Source organism: Orbicella faveolata, unplaced genomic scaffold (genome assembly GCF_042242905.1).
Source record: "Orbicella faveolata isolate gen_17 unplaced genomic scaffold, um_ofav_v1 contig_35, whole genome shotgun sequence".
In the NCBI taxonomy this organism is placed as follows: Eukaryota; Metazoa; Cnidaria; class Anthozoa; order Scleractinia; family Merulinidae; genus Orbicella; species Orbicella faveolata.
This window is the reverse complement of record NW_028301564.1, coordinates 20,374,151-20,392,500: the sequence shown is the minus strand read 5'-3', so window position 1 is coordinate 20,392,500 and position 18,350 is coordinate 20,374,151. Positions and strand designations below refer to the sequence as shown.

The following is an 18,350-nucleotide window of genomic DNA, read 5'->3' as shown; positions in this document are numbered from 1 at the left end:
TTTACGTACGTATTCAAACTCTGATGTTACGTGATATAATCTATGTCAAAAAGAAAAAAAGACTCCTTGCATCAGTGAGCTTCCCGGGGCCGTCTGTGTAGCGGTCAACATTGACAGGTTGGAGGCCATTCGATTCGAGAGAACAAGATCAGAGATTCGATCACTTAGCAACAAAATCGAACATTTTTAGCTGGAATTTTTCGCTTCTTTTGGCGGAAAAAAACCGGCAGTTTCGGGTATGTAATTCATGCATGTTGTTTGAGCGCGAAACAAAAGACTGTGCACGGTCGTTAGGCTTTCCAAAATAAATCTTGCAATCTTGTTTCCACCTTTGAAGCTTGCTGAGCTTCATAACCATTTAACTCTAAAATTAATTGCTTTATTGTATTTGTCTAGACCCACCTCAGGAGTTTTCAAGTGAAAACCTTGGCGATCCTGAGATTTCCTTCAAGCCGGATGATGAAAATGTTGAAGTCACCCTACTTTGTAGAGTCAAAGTGCTTAATGGAATCGAGAACTGGAGAAACGTATCTTACAAAATCGAATGGTTTGCTGAAGGAGTATCTTTAAACGAGGATGAAATATGCGGCAATCTCCCCAAAGGGGAGGTAAACGCTAAGCCTTGCCCAGGAAATGCGGGAGAGCTTGTTTCGAGACTGTCAGGAAAAAAGTATAAGATTAGCCAGTGGGTAAGAACGTAAACACTTCTTAACAGTCCAGTGCATTTCCGCCTTTAGGAACTGCCAAATTCATCTCATGGCAAGAACACATCTGCATGGCAAAATGAACTAGCCAGAAGAAAACTTTGTTGCGTTTTCCTTTTGATGGGTGTGTAACACTTTGGGAACGGTACATGACAAAAGCCAGCCAGGAACGTAAAGAGACCAATGACCTTTAGCCAAAAGGCTTTCTTTAGTTGAAAATGTTCCATTTCTTCCATATTCTGTTTCTTTATTCTTTTAAGCACAAAGTAAGCAAATCGCATAAACGTATGACAAATCTAGACGTAGTACATTTCGGACGAGTTCATTAAGCGGCATGGGCTCACTGCTTAAGAGTTGAACACCACCCATGTTATGGTCTGCCCAGTTTATCTCTGTCTAGATTCAAACTGTGTCGAGGGAAATTATAAAAGGTTCGGGTTATCAAGAACTCGAGTTATCAGAGGTGAGAACAAACAACTGGAAAGAAGGAAGAAAACTGGGTTTACTGTTTTGCTCTTCACTCAGTGTACATCAAATTTAGTTATAGAGAGGTCGAGTGAAAATGGAACAATACGTTTCTAAATAGGCCATTTCCGAATCACCTTGTGCCTCTCTTTCAAATGAGTTCTCGTGCAAAACCTTTCATATAAAAATGAGTTTCATCTGCATGAAAATGAACCAGTTGGCGAAACACATTTTCAAATGAATGGTTGCGCACGAAGGCTCGTTTTGACACAGAGGCAAAAGGGTCGGAAATAGCCTATTCACCACAGTGTATAAATCAGAAAGTATAAACGTGATGGGAAACAAAAGAATGCAAAGCAAAGGAGAAGTTCAGGTACTGCTAACTTTGGAGGTTTCAGAGAGTACAACTTCGCTCTACTGCTACAGAGCTCAGGCGATTTACTTTTTCGAGAAACAGTTTTAGTGTTTCGGACTGCACTGACTCGTCTGATTGTTTTGAGCTGTCACGTATTGCCAAATACAAATTATCAAGAGTAACATTATATGGAAAATGACCGGAGGGGAAACCAATTAGCGGGAAGTTCGAGTTATCGAGGGTTCGAAATACCAAGGTTAAAATTACAGTATGTGTATGACGGAAATCTGGGGGAAATCGTTTTTAGTTCGAGTTAGCGCGAAGTTCGAGTTGCCGAAGGTTCGAGCTATCGAGAGTCGATTGTAGAGTGAAAATGTCATGTTCTTTAAAACTTCATCATCGTAAAAATGCTGTCTCGTTATAATTGAGAGTAACTGTGATTGCAATGGATATTACTGGCGGGAACTGATAATGACCTGTCTTAACTCTTGTTCAGCTACCTGAATAGCATATACCTCATCTGATGAAGATGTAGTTTTCTGATGTGTTGGACCTAAGCTCATTTACTAATCCATGTCTTGTCATCAACAGATATCTTGTAATGTCTCTGCGAAATTTACCACCTCTCCAAGAAACGTTTGGTCGAACCCGAAGGCAGTTATGGAACCATTCTATGTGGGACTACAGGTAATATGTTCAATTGCAACCTTTAATTGTTTGTCTGTTTGCTTGGCTTAAGATACTGTTTACTAGATCCTGAGTGCAGCTATTATGTAACACCATACAGTGCCTGGTTATAATATGGTTGTGAATAAAAACGAAGATTTCTAGGAAAACAAACGAATGCCAAAGGTCATCCGTTGTCTTCCGAAGATGTTCGAACTTCACCTGAAGCCTTTAAAAGTCAAAACTGAAAAGACAATTAAAAGACTCCAGACGGCTAGAATTACCCGAATATTTATTCCAAATTACAGTCAGACCTCCACTAACGGACACCTCCCGTAAGTGGACACCAAACTGCGGTCCCGGCGATTTCTCCTCTCCAACACTACATTTTTAACCTCCCGTAGGCGGACACCTCTCCTAAGTGGACACGGACCCCTATTTGGGGTCCGTAGGGTCTAAAATAACCACCCGTAAGCGGACAGTGAACAATTAGACTTCAGACTTTTAAAGACTTCAGCTTGCACAGAACTCAGCAGCTCGCCTTGTTACCTTGACTAGAAGGTAGGAACACATCGCGCCAATACTAAGGAGCTTACATTGGTTGTCAGTTCATTTTAGGATTATTTTCAAAATATTGTTGTTAACTTACAAAGCTCTGAATGGACTGGCCCCTGATTACATTAGAGACCTACTGCGATTTAGTATTTCTGGTCGCACACTAAGATCTTCAAACAACAGGTTGCATGATGAGCCTAGAGCAAATCTTAAAACGTATGGTGAAAGGGCTTTTTCCGTGGCGGCACCAAGGCTCTGGAACAAACTACCCCTCCAGATCAGACTTTCATCATCAGAGGCAGTTTTTAAGGCTAATCTTAAGACTTATCTTTTTAAACGTGCATTTGACTTGTAGTTTTTACTTTTTATTTGTAGCCTTGTGGTATTATATAGCGTATTTAATTCTTAGCTTGGATTTTGACTTTTAGGATTTAGGATATTCGGTTTTTAAAGGATTTGGATTTTAATTTTAGGATTTTAAACTTAGGATTTTAATTTTAAAATGTTGTTAAGCGCCATGAACAATTAGTGGAAAATGGCGCAATATAAATGTGTATTTATTTATTTATTTAGATAGTTTCGGTTTTAATGATTTAATCACATACTGACCTAAATAAAAGCAGTGTACGTGTTTGAGTATGAACAGTACAGTGCTTTTACAGGTAACTTTCCAATTAGGGTTTTTTTTTTTTCAATACAGTACATCCAACTTTTCCTTTTCAAACTTTCTTCGAGCTTCATACCGTTAGCTTCCACGTAGAGGGGAAGAATGTTCATGTTGTGTTTATACTTTTCTGTTTGTTTATAAAATCGTCTATGACCTCCTGACTTTCGCTGACGCATGTTTCAGTTTCTACATCAGACTTTTCCAGATCTTCAGGATAATAAAATTCACTTGGTAAATATTCGTCTTCCTCGTTCATGTTGTAAGCTCTGTAAAATATCAATCTTTTCGGTGTTTCTTTGCGAAGATGGAAACTGTCCGTATCGCGAAATCCCGACCACGAAAGAACTAATCAGAACGCTCGGATTTACCTTAATATAATAATATCGGGAAATCGCGAGAAAAGATTCCAAAGGCTAAGAAAATTTCAAGAGCCAGTGAAATAAGCGAAACTCTTGAAAACTTGACTACTCTCTGCCAAAAAAAAAAAAAAAAAAAAAAAATGTCCACAAGTCTCGCCCCCTGCTATACTAGCTATCATGCTCCCACATATCACATCTAATATAGATTCAGGGAAGCCTAAAAGCGGAGTTCCCATAACATACTTATCATTTACTCGACACTATAACCTTTATGAAATATCATCATCATCATCGTCGTCGTCGTCGTCGTCATCGATGTTATCGTCGTTCTCGTAGTCATCATCGTCATCATCGTCATCATCGTCATTATCATCATCATTATTATCATCATCATTATTAGACCAAATATCGGGAAATTCAGACGACTTTAATCTCTTATAGTTCAATATTATAGCAGTGGATTGGCTTGAAAGAAATGTTAAAAATCATACGAAATAGCATACGAAATACGAACATATGAAATCATGACGGGACGCACCGGGCTTCTACTGTAAGTACCGCAAAGAAATGGTAGGAAATTTTCCTAGCATTCTTTACATACCCTCACTAAGGTTCTTCGTCTTGTGGCCAAAAAAGCGTCATAATCTGTTTCAGTGACATGTCGATGATATTAAATAAAAAGTAAAGCAGATTAATACTGCTTTAAAAGTAAATAGTGCGTTCGAATCATTCCGGATGCTTTCAAATGATGCGGACTCCACCGACGCCACTGAATAATCTGGAACAAAACAAGGTCATTATATATCGGATCACGTCTAAACACACGTGAAGAAAGACTTGGACGTGAGCGGACAAAACCTGGGAATCCCGATAAATCAAGTAATCCCGCAATGATGAACGAATTACACAACATGAACCTTCCTCTGCTTCTTCCCCTGAACCAAGTTCAGATCTACAAACTGATCTTAAATATACCAAAGTGCCTGTGAATGGACATTGAGCCCGGCGAGCAGGCGTAAATGCCTTGTTTTCCCAATGAAAGCCATCACAATAAACTCTAAGCCTGCATCGCGATGCTTGTCCGGTCGTAAAGCAGCGTTTGATTAATCAATCTAAAACAGATCTTAAGGAATAAAAACCCAGATGATCTGGAATACTTGTCTGAGTATGTCGTTGGCAGATTGAGCCACGTGCAGTATTATCATGCTCGGCAATTGAAGTTCTTGTGTAGAAAATATCGCGCAATTACACAGCTGAGGGTAAACAAACAAACAAACAAACAAAGCGCGAGGAGAAACTTAGTACGTGGACCTAAGATAGATTGTCAGTGCTTTAGGTGACCATGCACGGCTGCCAATGGCTTGGCCAATCGCTTGGCCAATGGCTCGTACACGCAACGAATCGAAACGTCCGTAAGTAACGACCTCCGAAAGAAGTGAGCCCAACCCCCCTCCCCTGAAAATAGAGGAACTAAGGTTCAAAAGTATAGTTATTTTTCCAATCAATAACCTGAATAACGTACGATAAACTGATGACGATTCAATTAGGGAAGGTATAGCTTATTCCAGGAGGCGTCATGAAGCGCCCTGGTAAAACAAACCCCGCAGAATTTTCATCAGGTAACAAGAAGGTACTAACGGGACCTTTTCTTCAAATTGAAATGACTGAAATTGAAAACTTTGCATCATTTTTAACAGGAACGCAAAAAAAGAACATTTAATCATATTGAAATTAAAAACTCGACCAGAGCAGTTAAATATTTATAAACCAGACTAACGTAGCAGTGCATCATGAACAGTAAAAATAGTTTAAGGTATCTTACATCACGGTCTACACATTAAGTGCCCACCCATTTGACAGCAACATACATTTGAACTGGAACGAAGAATTTCTAAACGATTTATAAGAACTCAGTGTTTTTACGAATTACAACCACAGCCTTTGAGAAATACAGCCCTGTTCTCATGGAATTAAAAAAAAATAAAAACACCAGGAAGAGATAATTACAGTGGAAGTCATTTACGTCCCGTCATGGGGTGAGAGATTCTCGCCCATATCAACTTTCTTTTCTCTAATAAGTTCTCGCGCGTTTAGAGATGCGCCACACTCGCGTTTTAGGTGCAGGGATCCCAACCAATGCTTACCCAACTTTTTAAAGATGCTACTTTTAGCCCTCCCTCAAATCTACACGCGTGTATTTCACTTGTGGAAAACTATCGATTTCTACAGTGTTTGGGTTGGAGATTCTCGCCCATATAAACTTGCTTTTCTCTCGAAAGTTCTCGCGCGTTTAGAGATGCGCCACACTCGCGTTGTTGTAGCAGGGATCCCAACCAATGCTTATCTAACTTTTTAAAGTCGCTACTTTTATCGATTTTGACAGAGTTTGGTAGAGAGATTCTCGCCCCGATCAACTTCCTTTTCTCTCGTAAGTTCTCGCGCGTTTAGAGATGCGCCACACTCGCGTTTTAGGAGCGGGGATCCCAACCAATGTTTACCTAACTTTTTAAACATGCGACTTTTAGCCCTCCTCCAAATCTACACACGTGTATTTCACTTGTGGAAGTCTTTCGATTTGGACAGTGCTTGTTTGAGAGATTCTCGCCCATATCAATTTTCTTGTCTCTAGTAAGTTCTCGCGCGTTTAGAGATGCGCCACCCTCACGTTTTATTTTACTTTTAGCCCTACCCCAAATCTACGCACGTGTATTTCACTTGTGGAAGTCCGTCTCTTTGGACAATGCTTGGGTTAAAGATTCTCGTCCATTTATTTATTTTCACTCGCGTGATTTTGCACGTTTAGTGATTCGGCCCACTCGCGTTTTTTTGCGTGGGCATCCCAAACTATGCTTACGGGGCTTTTTAAAAATGCTAGTTTTGGCCCTCCCTAAAATCTACACAAGTGCATTTCACTTGTAGAAGTCTATCGATTTGGACAGTGCTTGGGTTAGATATCTTCTCCATGTCAATTTTCTTTTCTCCCGCTTGTTCTCGCACGTTAAGCGAGGCAGCACACTCTCTTTCAGATGTGGGGATCCCAAACTTTGCTTACCTCGCTTTTTAAAGATGCTAGTTTTAGCCCTCTACCAAGCCTCCAACGTGTATTTCACTTGTGGAAGTCTATCGATTTGAATAGTGCTTGGGTGGATATTTTTAACGATGTCAACTTACTTTCCCCTTGTCTTTTCTCGTGCGTTTAGCTATGCGGCACACTCGAACTTTTGGTGTCGGGATCTTAAACTATGCAAACTGGATTTTTTAACGATGCTAGTTTTGGCCTTCTCTTAAATTTACACATGTGTATTTTTTTTTTCTTGCGGGAGTCTTTCGATTTGGACGGTGCTTGGGTAAAAAATTCTCGCCCCGATCAAATTTCTTTTCTCTCATAAGTTCTCGTGCGTTTAGACATGCGCTAAACTCGCGTTTTTTATGTGAGGATCCCAAAGTTTGGTTACAAGGCTCTTTAAAAAATGCTTGATATCGCCCTTCGCCAAATCTACACACGTGTATTTCACTTGTGGAAGTCTGTCGCTTTAGACAATGCTTGCGATGGAGAATCTCGCCCATTTATTTATTTATTTATTTATTTTCTCGCCTGTTTTCGCGCGTTTAGAGATGTACCACACTCACGATTTTGGCGTCGTGATTTCAAACTATGCTTACTGGACTTTTCAAAGATGCTAGATTTGGCCCTTTCTCAAATCTACACAAGTGTATTTCACTTGTGGAAGTCTGTCGCTTTGGACAATGCGTGGGTTAAATATTCTCGCCCATTTATATCTTTTTTTTCACTCGTGTGTTCTCGCGCGTTTAGCGATGCAGCACACTCGCGGTTTTGGTGTAGGGATCCCAAACTATTCTAACGGGTCTCTTTAAAAATGCTAGTTTTGGCGCTCCACCAAATTTACACAAACTTATTTCACTTGTGGAAGTCTATCGATTTGGAGAGTGCTTAGGTTCGATATTCTCGCCCATATCAACTTTCTTTGCTCTCCTTAGTTCTCGCGCGTTTAGATATGCGCCATACTCGCGTTTTTGGTGCGGGAATCCCAACAAATGCTTCCTTAATTTTTTAAAGATGCCACTTTTACCCCTCCCCCAAATCTACACACTTGTGTTTTACTTGTGGAAGTCTATCGATTTGGACGGTGCTTGAGTAAGAGATTCTCGCCGAGATCAACTTTCTTTTCTCTAGTAAGTTCTCGCGCGTTTAGAGATGCGCCCCACTCGCGGTTTTGGTGTCGGGATCTCAAACTATGTTTACTGGACTTTGTAAAGATGCTAGATTTAGCCCTTTCTCATATGTACACACGTGTACTTCACTGGTGGTAGTCTGTCGCTTTGGACAATGCTTGGGTTGGAGATTCTTGCCCATTTCTACTTTTTTCTCTCGCGCGTTTTTGCGCGTTTAAAGATGCACCACTCTCGCGATTTCGGTGTCGGCATCTCAAAGTATGCTTACTGGACTTTTTGAAGATGCCAGATTTGGCCCTTTCTCAAACCTACACAGGCGTATTTTAAACGTGGAAGTCTTTCGATTTGGACAGAGTTTAGGTTGGAGATTCTTGGCCATATCAACTTTCTTTTCTCTCGTAAGTTCTCGCGCGTTTAGAGATGCGCGACACTCTCGTTTTAGGTGCGGGAATCCCGACCAATGCCTACCTAACTTTTTAAAGATGCTACTTTTAGCCCTCCTCCAAATCTACTAACGTGTATTTCTCTTGTGGAAGTCTATCGATTTGGACAGTGTTTGGGTAAGAGATTCTCGCGTATATCAATTTTTTTTCTCTCACTAGTAAGTTCTCGCGCTTTAAGAGATGCACCACACTCGCGATTTTGGTGTCGGGATCTTAAATTATGTTTACTGGATTTTTTAAAGATGCTAGGTTTGGCCCTTTCTCAAATCTACACACGTGTATTTCACTTGTGGAAGTCTGTCGCTTTGGGCAATGCCTCGGTTAAAGATTCTTGCCCATTTATATCTATTTTTTACTCGCGTGTTTACTCGAATTAATTTAGAGTCCCTGGTACTCGAGAATATCGCTCAAGTTCCTGGAAATCAAACCAAAATTGGTCAAAATCACGCTGCGCGCAGCCCGGTCTCGGCGACTTTTTAGTCACCAGCCTATATTTCGGGCAGACTGCTCATAACCAGACGCTCAAAAATTTTTCCTCTGTCCATTTCTCTTAAAACCAGCGTCTTCTCGATTTAGTTTAGAGTCCCTGGGATTCTGAAATATCGCTCAAGTTCCTGGAAATTGACCTTAACTTGGTCAAAATTACGCTGCGCGTAGCCTAGTCTCGGCGACCTTCTAGTCACTAAGTAGCTATATTTCGCCCAGACTGCCCATGACCAAGCTTTCAAAAATGTTTCCCCTGTCCAATTCACTGAAAAGCAAAGTCTTCTCGAAATAGTTTAGAGTCCCTGGGACTTGAAAATATCTCCCAAGTTCCAGAATATCGACCAAAAATTGGTCAAAATCACGCTGTGCGTAGCCCTGTCTCGGCGACTTTGAGTACTGTCCAAAACGATAGACTTCCATAAGTGAAATACACGTGTGTAGATTTGGGGGAAATGTAAAAGTAACATCTTTGAAAAGTTAGGTAAGCATTGGTTGGGATCCCTGCACCTAAAACGCGAGTGTGGCGCATCTCTAACTGCGCGAGAAATTACGAGAGAAAAGAAACTTGATGGGGGCGAGAATCTTCAACCCAAACAGTGTCTTAATCGATAGGCTTTCACAAGTAAAATACATGTTTGCAGATTTAAGAAAAGGCCAAATCTAGCATCTTCAAAAAGTCCAGTAAGCATAGTTTGAGATGCAAACACCGAATTTGCGAGAGTGGCGCATCTCTAAACGCTGGAGAACGTACTAGCAAAAAGAAAGTTTGATATAGTCGAGAATCTCTTACCCAAGTACTGTTGAAATCAATATACTTCCACAAGTGAAACACACGTGTGTAGATTTGGGATAGGGCTTAAAGTAGCATCTTTAAAAAGTTAGGAAAGCATTGGTTGAGATCCCCGCACCTAAAACGCGAGTGTGGCGCATCTCTAAACGCGCGAGAACTTACGAGAGAAAAGAAAGAAAATAAATAGGCGAGAATCTCCAACCCAAGCATTGTCCAAAGCGACAGACTACTACAGTAAAATACACGTGTGTAAATTTGAGAAAGGGCTAAATCTAGCATCTTTATACACGTGTCTAAGGTTTGGGCCAGGGCTAAATGTAGCATCTTTAAAAAGTTATGTAAGCATTGGTTGGGATCTCTGCAACTAAAACGCGAGTGTGGCGCATCTCTAAACGCGCGAGCACTTACCAGAGAAAAGAAAGTTGATAGGGGCGAGAATCTTCAACCTAAACACTTTGAAAATCGATAGTATTCTACAACTGAAATACACGTGTATAGATTTAAGGGAGGCCTAAAAGTAGCATCTTTAAAAAGTTATATAAGCATTGGTTGGGATCTCTGCAACTAAAACGCGGGTGTGGCGCATCTCTACACGCGCGAGAGCCTACGAGAGAAAAGGAAGTTGATAGGGGCGAGAATCTCTAGCGGAAACACGTTAAAAATCGATAATTTTCTACCACTGAAATTCACGTGCATAGATTTAAGGGAGGCCTAAAAGTAGCGTCTGTCAAAGTTAGGCGAGCATTGGTTAAGATCTCTGCACTTAAAATCCGAGTGTGGCTCATTTCTAAACGCGCGAGAACTTACGAAAGAAAAGAAAGTTGATATAGGCGAGAATCTCCAACCCAAACACTGCGTAACTCGATAGTTTTTTACAAGTGAAATACACGTCTGTGAGAGTTGGGGGAGGGCTAAAAGTAGCATCTTTAAAAAGTTAGATAAGCATTGGTTGGGATCTCTGCACCTAAAACGCGAGTGTGGCGCATCTGTAAACGCGCGAGAACTTAGGAGAGAAAAGAAAGTTAATATGGGCGAGAATCTCCAACCCAAACACTTTGAAAATCGATAGTTTTCTACAACTAAATTACACGAGTATAGATTTGGGGGAGGCCTAAAACTAGCATCTTTAAAAAAATAAGTAAGCATTTGTTGGGATCTCTGCACCTAAAACGCGATTGTGGCGCATCTCTAAACGCGCGAGAACTTACGAGAGAAAAGAAAGTTGATATGGGCGAACATCTCCAACCCAAACACTTTAAAAATCAATAGTTTTCTACAACTGAAATATACGTGTATAGATTTAAGGGAGGCCTAAAAGCAGCATCTTTAAAAAGTTAGGTAAGCATTGGTTAAGATCTCTGCACCTAAAACGCGAGTGTGGCGCTTCTCTGAACGCGCAAGAACTTACGAGGGAAAAGAAAGTTAATATGGGCGAGAATCTCTCACCCCATGACGGGACATAAATGACTTCTACTGTAGTTATCTCTTCCTGGTGTTTTGTTTGTTTGTTTGTTTGCTTGTTTGTTTGTTTTTTTTTTAATTCTAGGAGAACAGGGCTGTATTCCTCTAAGGCTGTGGCTTTAATTGGTAAAAACACTGACTTCTTATAAATCTAGAAGTTCTTCGTTCCAGTTTAAATTTATGTTGTTGGCACATGGGCGGGCCCTTTATATGTAAACCGTGATGTAAGATACCTTAAACTATTTTTACTGTTCATGATGCACTGCTACGTTAGTCTGCTTTACAAATATTGAACTACTCTGGTAGAGTTTTTAATTTCAATATGATTAAACGTTCTTTTTATGCGCTCCTGTTAAAAATGATGCAAAGTTTTCAATTTTAGTCATTTCAATTTGAAGAAAAGGTCCTGTTAGTACCTTCTTGTTACCTGATGAAGATTTTGCGGGGTTTGTTTTACCAGGCGCTTCATGACGCCTCCTGGAATAAGCTATACCTTCCCTAATTGAATCGTCATTAGTTTATCATACGTTATTCAGGTTATTGATTGGAAAAATAATTATACTTTTGAACCTTAGTTCCTCTATTTTTTAGGGGATGGGGGGTGGGCTCACTTCTTTCGGAGGTCGTTAATTACGGATTTTTACGATTCGTTGCGTGTACGAGCCATTGGCCAAGCGATTGGCCAAGCCATTGGTAGCCGTGCATGGGCACCGAAGCACTGACAATCTATCTTAGCTCCATGTACTAAGTTTTTCCTCGCGCTTTGTTTGTTTGTTTGTTTGTTTGTTTGTTTTTGCCCTCGGCTGTGTAATTGTGCGATATTTTCTACACAAGAACTTCAATTGCCGAGCATGATAATACTTCACGTGGCTCAATCTGCCAACGGCATACTCAGACAAGTGTTCCAGATCATCTGGGTTTTTATTCCTTAAGATCTGTTTTAAATTGATTAATCAAACGCTGCTTTACGACCGGACAAGCATCTCGATGCAAGCTCAGAGTTTATTGTGATGGCTTTCATTGGGTAAACAAGACATTTACGTCTGCTCGCCGCCCTCAACATCCATACGTAGGCACTTTGGTATCTTTAAGTTCAGTTCGTAGATCTGAACTTGGTTCAGGGGAAGAAACAGAGGAAGGTTCATGTTGTGTAATTCGTTCATCATTGCCGATTACTTGATCTATCGGTATTCCCCGGTTTTGTCCGCTCACGTTTTTCCCTGCCCAGGTCTTTCTTCACGTGTGTTTAGATGTGATCCGATATAAAGTGACCTTGTTTTGTTCCAGATTATTCAGTGGCGTCGGTGGAGTCCGCATCATTTGAAAGCATCCGGAATGACTCGAACGCACTACTTACTTTTAAAGCACTATTATTCTGGTTTATTTTTTGTTTAATATCATCGACATGTCACTGAAACAGATTATGACGCCTTCCCTGACCGCAAGACGAAGAACCCTAGTGAGAGTATGTAAGGAATGCTAGGAAAATTTCCTACCATTCAGTCTTTGCGGTACTTACAGTTGAAGCCCGGTGCGTCCCGTCTTGATTTCATATGTTCGTATTTCGTATGCTATTTCGTTTGATTTTTAACATTCTGGCAAGCCGAACCGACAAACCGGTTGTCACGCCAGATCGGCTAAAGTGATGAACGATCATGCTTACAGGAGGACGTGCCATAATTTTGATAATAGCCAAAAGTGATGACGGAATACTGATTAGAATGGAAGTGTTGCAGTTTATATTGATAATATGCAAATCGAGTGCAAATTCAGAATTTGCTATAAGGAATAGTGAAAATTGGGGTGTTTAGTTTTAGTTACTACCCTTTCCGTCTGCCTCCTTCGATCACGGAACCAGTCTGCCGGCCCAAGGGATTGTAATCGTTTGCTGAAATAAATCGAGTCACTAGTTTGAACAACGATGCATGACAGTAAATTTCATGCTACCAGTAGCGAAACCACCGCAGTCATGTACATTTTATTTATTGCCCAAGTTTATAATTGTGTCGTATCGACCACCGCGTCGCCTAAAAACGGTCGCGCTAGTTTGTCAAGTTTTTGTCCTAAAATCAATCAAGCCATGTACTGTATGTTTTTCTCCATTTGAAGGAATAGCAGTTATTTAGACTTCCAGTGATATATAATGCCGGAGGGTCAATCTTGTGACAAAGAGAAAAGCAAAGCAAATTATTTCCATGACTGATGGAAACGCATCCGTTCTCTGTGTTTTCTGTAGTCTGAATATCTCATTTTCAGTGCAGAGTACACTATTGGGATGGTTTTAGGAGCAGCCTGCAGCTAAGGAAATAAGTCGCTATGGCCCTATGGCGCTTAGGTGTAAACTTTAATGCGTGTTTAATTAAAGCAATCTCAATTAATTAACAAGTCTAGAGGCAAGGAAGTCGTGGGGTGAAGTGGGAAAAGTACATGTGCACCCTACGGAAACATGTTCCATCTACGTCAGTTAGGTGTGAACATCGCAAAGCTATATATTTGTTTCAAGTAACCCCTTGCTCTTCTTGTGGTACTATTCTCTTTAGAACAAAACCAATTTGCTCTAAACGCTTGCACAGATTAGTTAGCGTTCGTATCTTCTACATATTGGGTGGGGGATACACTGCATACGGGAACGCACACAAATGTTGAGTGGTTTTCCTTATGGTAGAACCCAACACGTAAGAGGCATGCGTTCTATCATCGTTAGTGTTATATACTATGTTTCCACGCGGTTTTTTATATGTCATGTGATGTCAGGTAGCGGCACTTGTCCCTTTTTAGTGCAAAAGTGAAGTAGAATTATCCAAAGGTCGGCTCAACAAATATCATCTGCTGTTTTAATCTACAATAGTATGTTAGTCAGAGTTTAAATAAAGAAGGGAAATGAATAGCTTCTCCTTAGCGGCTTGTTTATTTCTTGCCTTAATTGCGTCTGTAAGAGAGACCAAAAAGGTCCCGAGTTAGTGGCTTTAATATTCTGCAAATTGTAAATCTGTGACAAAAGAAACCAGGAAAGTGTTCAAATATATATATATTTTTATTTGCAATAACACAAGGGAAACCAATGCTTACTTACAACACTAACTCTATTTACATTATATTGCTCTAATTATTTACACTATTTAAATTACAATAACTAAACGACTTACATTACTAACAAATACAGTTACACGACTTACACAATTAAGAAATACAGTGACGACAAGGCGCAAAGAAAAAAAAAACTGAGAAGAAAAATAGCTAGTTATCATTACAGCTTGAGGTTGTAGTACAGAAACATAAAAAACAGACCAAAGACATGTGGTACATTAAAAGTAAAATGAGTTATGCATCTAACAGGAGATTAGGAATAGATTAATGGGTAGGAGATAGATAACCCTACAGAAAATATTATCTAAAATATATCCTGTAAGAGGTTTCCATTTCTTCGTGTCTCCACTTTTTGTCTCTATCTCATATTGTGATTTTAGTGTGCGTATGAAAGCGTAAGATTTGGATGATCATCTTTTGTTTTAGCGAGCCATATGTGATATCGTGCTAAGAGAAAGCAGTAATTTATAAGAAGCGCAAATTGAGAGATATCTGGCCTCAGACCCAAAGCAGTAATATTTGTCAAAGCATAATCTCTAGGAAGTAAATTTAAGTTTTTCAGCCATTCAGTAAGTTTATTCCAAAAGTGAGATGTTTGGCGGCATGACCAAAAAAGATGAATTATTGACTCAGAGGAGGTGTGACAAAAATTGCACTTTTCATCGCCCTGTAGACCTATTCTAATTAAAAAGTTATGGGTTGTTACACGTCTATGTAAGAATTTAAACTGAAACTCTATCAGCTTAGTGCTCTTTGTGCATTCTTTTAGCTAAAAGATAGGCAGCATTCCAATTTATGTTGTCATTTATTGGTAGGCCACAATCCTCTAGCCACTTCTTTTGACTTGACTCTGGGGTTAAACTCTTGTTACTAATCAGTTTTTTATATATTATTGTAGTTGCTTTTTTGACCTGCAAAATTCTTGTTGTAAGTGGCTCATATTCGTGGTCGGTGTTCTGTAAATCTTGAAAATTAGAATCAGTCCGAAAAGACTTTACAGCCGATATTAATCCGTAGAAGCTGAGAGGGCGAGGGTCTATTTCATACTTACAGCGGAAATCATTTAACTAGAGAAAGTTGTTGTCCGGTCCTAAAAGATGTTTCACCCGAGTTATTCCCTTAGTGAACCAATTTTTAAAAAAAACTGTTTTGTTGGCTATCTTTATTAGGGAGTTATGCCAAAGTTGTTGATCCAGAAAGTGATCTTTCGATGTTATTTCAGGTTCAAAGTTAACTTCCGCCCAGATTCCTAACGGTCCTTTTAAAAAGGCATCCGAAGGTGTTATTGTCGATAACGTGTCTCTAACGTTGAGGTTGTAGGAAAAAAAAGTTTTGACAGCCACATTTTTTTAGGGTTATATCAAAAAAGATTGTCCATTTTCCCTTATTGTTGTTATCTAAATATTTTTTAATCCATGTGGTTTTGAGGGATTTATTGAAGGAACTAATATCGATCATTTTTAGGCCACCACCACCGAAATCATTGATCATTACCTTCCGTTTTATCTTGTCGTCTTTACCATTCCATAGAAAAGTGTAGAGTAATATCATTTATTTCTTTTAAAACCCTGTAGTTTGAGCGAAGAGGCGAGAGTAGATAAACCAATTGGGAGACCACTAGTGATTTGATAACAGTGATTTTCCCTAACAATGTGAGTCGGCGGTATTTCCAGCATCTTAGGATTTCTTTCACTTTTTCAAGATTCTCATTGTAGTTTAAAGAGGCAGATAGTTCGGGATCTGTTGAAATCCATAGACCTAGGAATTTTACTTTGTCTTTTGGCCATTTAAGCTCTTTTCCTGATAACAGAATTTTATCATTTCCAATACTTGCGCCAATCCATAAAGCTTCCGTTTTCTTATCATTGAGTCTGAGCCCAGAGACTTTGCTGAAATCATCAAGCATTGCGAGGGATGAAAGGAGAGATTCACGTGACCCGTCTAATATAAGTGTTGTGTCATCGGCATACTGACTTAACTTAATTTCCACATTATCTACAGAGATTCCCTTTATATTAGTATTTTTCCTAATTGCCGTGGCCAGCACCTCTGCCGATAGGATAAATAAATAAGGCGAGAGCGGGCAGCCTTGTCTAACACCTCTTTGAATTTCAAAAAAATTACTTGCCATCCATTATTCAGAATACAGCTCTCAGTATGACTATACAGGGTTTTCACCCAGTTGATTAGCGAAGCACCAAAACCGTAGGATCTTAATGTGCCATGTATGAAGGACCATTCGAGAGAATCAAATGCCTTTTCAAAGTCAATAAAAAGTAACAGGCCCGGGATATTCTTTTCTGTGGCATATTGGATAATAGAGTCAATGAGTCTGATATTTTCGCCTATAAATCTGCCCTTCAAAAATCCTGTTTGATCATGATTGATAAGGTTTGGAAGTACTAATTTAATTCGGTTTGCAATAGATTTTGCTGCGATTTTGTAATCAGTGTTCAAAAGGGTAATAGGCTTCCAATTTTTGATGAAGTATAGTTCCGCATCTTTTTTTGGAAGTGTTCAAATATTGCTGCAGACTCCATAACACCTAATGAAAGAGCAAATTGATTTAATCAGTCTGTGAAGAAACTCGTTCACCGATGCAGGATAATATCGGCCAAGTAGCGCTGTTTACCTTCAATACTTCTCGTTTAAACGCTTCTCAGTTGTATCAATCAATATTGTTGTGTATTTATTTTGAATTGTTTTATTGTTAACAACGAAGGTGGCAACAGAAAAAGAAAGTGGTATTCCGTGCCTATCTGATAATTAAATTAGTTCTTGTTCATCAGTGATAAGAAAATTTACGTCTTGAGAAAAAAACAAATTCGTTCCTCTTCCATTTCTTCGTCAGATATTTAACTTTCTTTCATTTATCCCCCAAAAAACGCGCACATCTTCCGTGTGTTTTGGAGAAAACAAAGGTTTCATGTTACATGCCTTTGTGAGGAAAACAAAGTATTAAGTTTCAAATTTGGCGCGAAGAGCTAAATTGTGACGTTTGTTCAACGTATTATTGAATTTGAAATGAAAAAAAAAAAAAGAATCATCGTAAAACACCAGAATAAAATTTAAACGCTGTCGTGGCAAACAGTAATTGTACGTAATTTTTGGATCTTGAATGGAAGTACAACCTTGAAACATACACACCGCTAATGGGAAAAGCCCTAGCAGACTACCAAAGTAGATACAAACCGGAAGTGAACCGAGCAGGGGTGAGTTTCTATGGGACTACCGTGCCAGAGCTATCAGTTGCACTCTGCGCTATCTGAGATCGTCTCACTAGTTTACTATTGGTTATTTTGCTTACCAGCGAGACGAAGTCGCGACACTGAAATGGGTTACGATTCAAATTCCAAAACTTTACAGGGATAAATTGCGCTAATCTTTTTATTATTGCCACTTGCACAGTTGAAACAGCTTTAACTGTGTACACTAATTCACCTCTACGAGCTATTTAATATAAAAGGGAGCTTGTTATGGGTGATGACAAATAGGTATTAACTGTTTGTTTATCATTCGAAGTAGTCGGTTGTGAGTTACAGCGCGAGATGACGTATTAATGTTTTTGAAAAGTTCATTGGTTTGAATAAAGTTAAATCGGTTTAAAATAAATACTTTGGTTTGTCTGTTTGCGCAATACTTTGAAGAACTCCGTTGAGATACACTGAATGAATGTGTTTAGTTTCTGGAAGAAATTTGCGGCTCAAAAGTCGAAATATTCGATTAAAGTTACACGCGCGCCACCGAACAGAAAACATCTTTGCGTGTCAATATTTCGCGCGTACTAAGAATTTACAGTTTAATCAGAAGTGGTGACATCTTTGTTCTTTTAGTTTCCTCAAACAATGGTTGGTTAAAGCACGATACAAAACTAAAAGCGATTTTGAGATGGCACTCCACAATTTATTGTATAAATACCACTCGTACAATTCATACGAAACCACATCCGGGACTTTTCATTATCCTCTCTAGTGAAGATGTCGATGACTTCACTGATATCATGTTTGACCCTTAAACTGTACTTAATGTTGGTGTTGTATGGTCGTAACATCTTCGGATCTTCCTCGAAAGTCTTCGGTAATCTTCGGTAATCTTCGGAAATTTTCGAGAAACGTCCG

General features: G+C 39.5%; 1 pseudogene across 1 annotated transcript in view; it reads left to right on the top strand.

Annotated features, from left to right (window-relative positions):
- The window catches only part of LOC110051441 (von Willebrand factor D and EGF domain-containing protein-like), a 67,799-nt pseudogene that overhangs the window by 5,435 nt on the left and 44,014 nt on the right, over positions 1-18,350 (top strand). The window contains exons 3-4 of the transcript XR_016202131.1: positions 397-689; positions 2,116-2,211. The product of XR_016202131.1 is annotated as a von Willebrand factor D and EGF domain-containing protein-like (transcript). The remainder of the gene's footprint in view (positions 1-396; positions 690-2,115; positions 2,212-18,350) is intronic.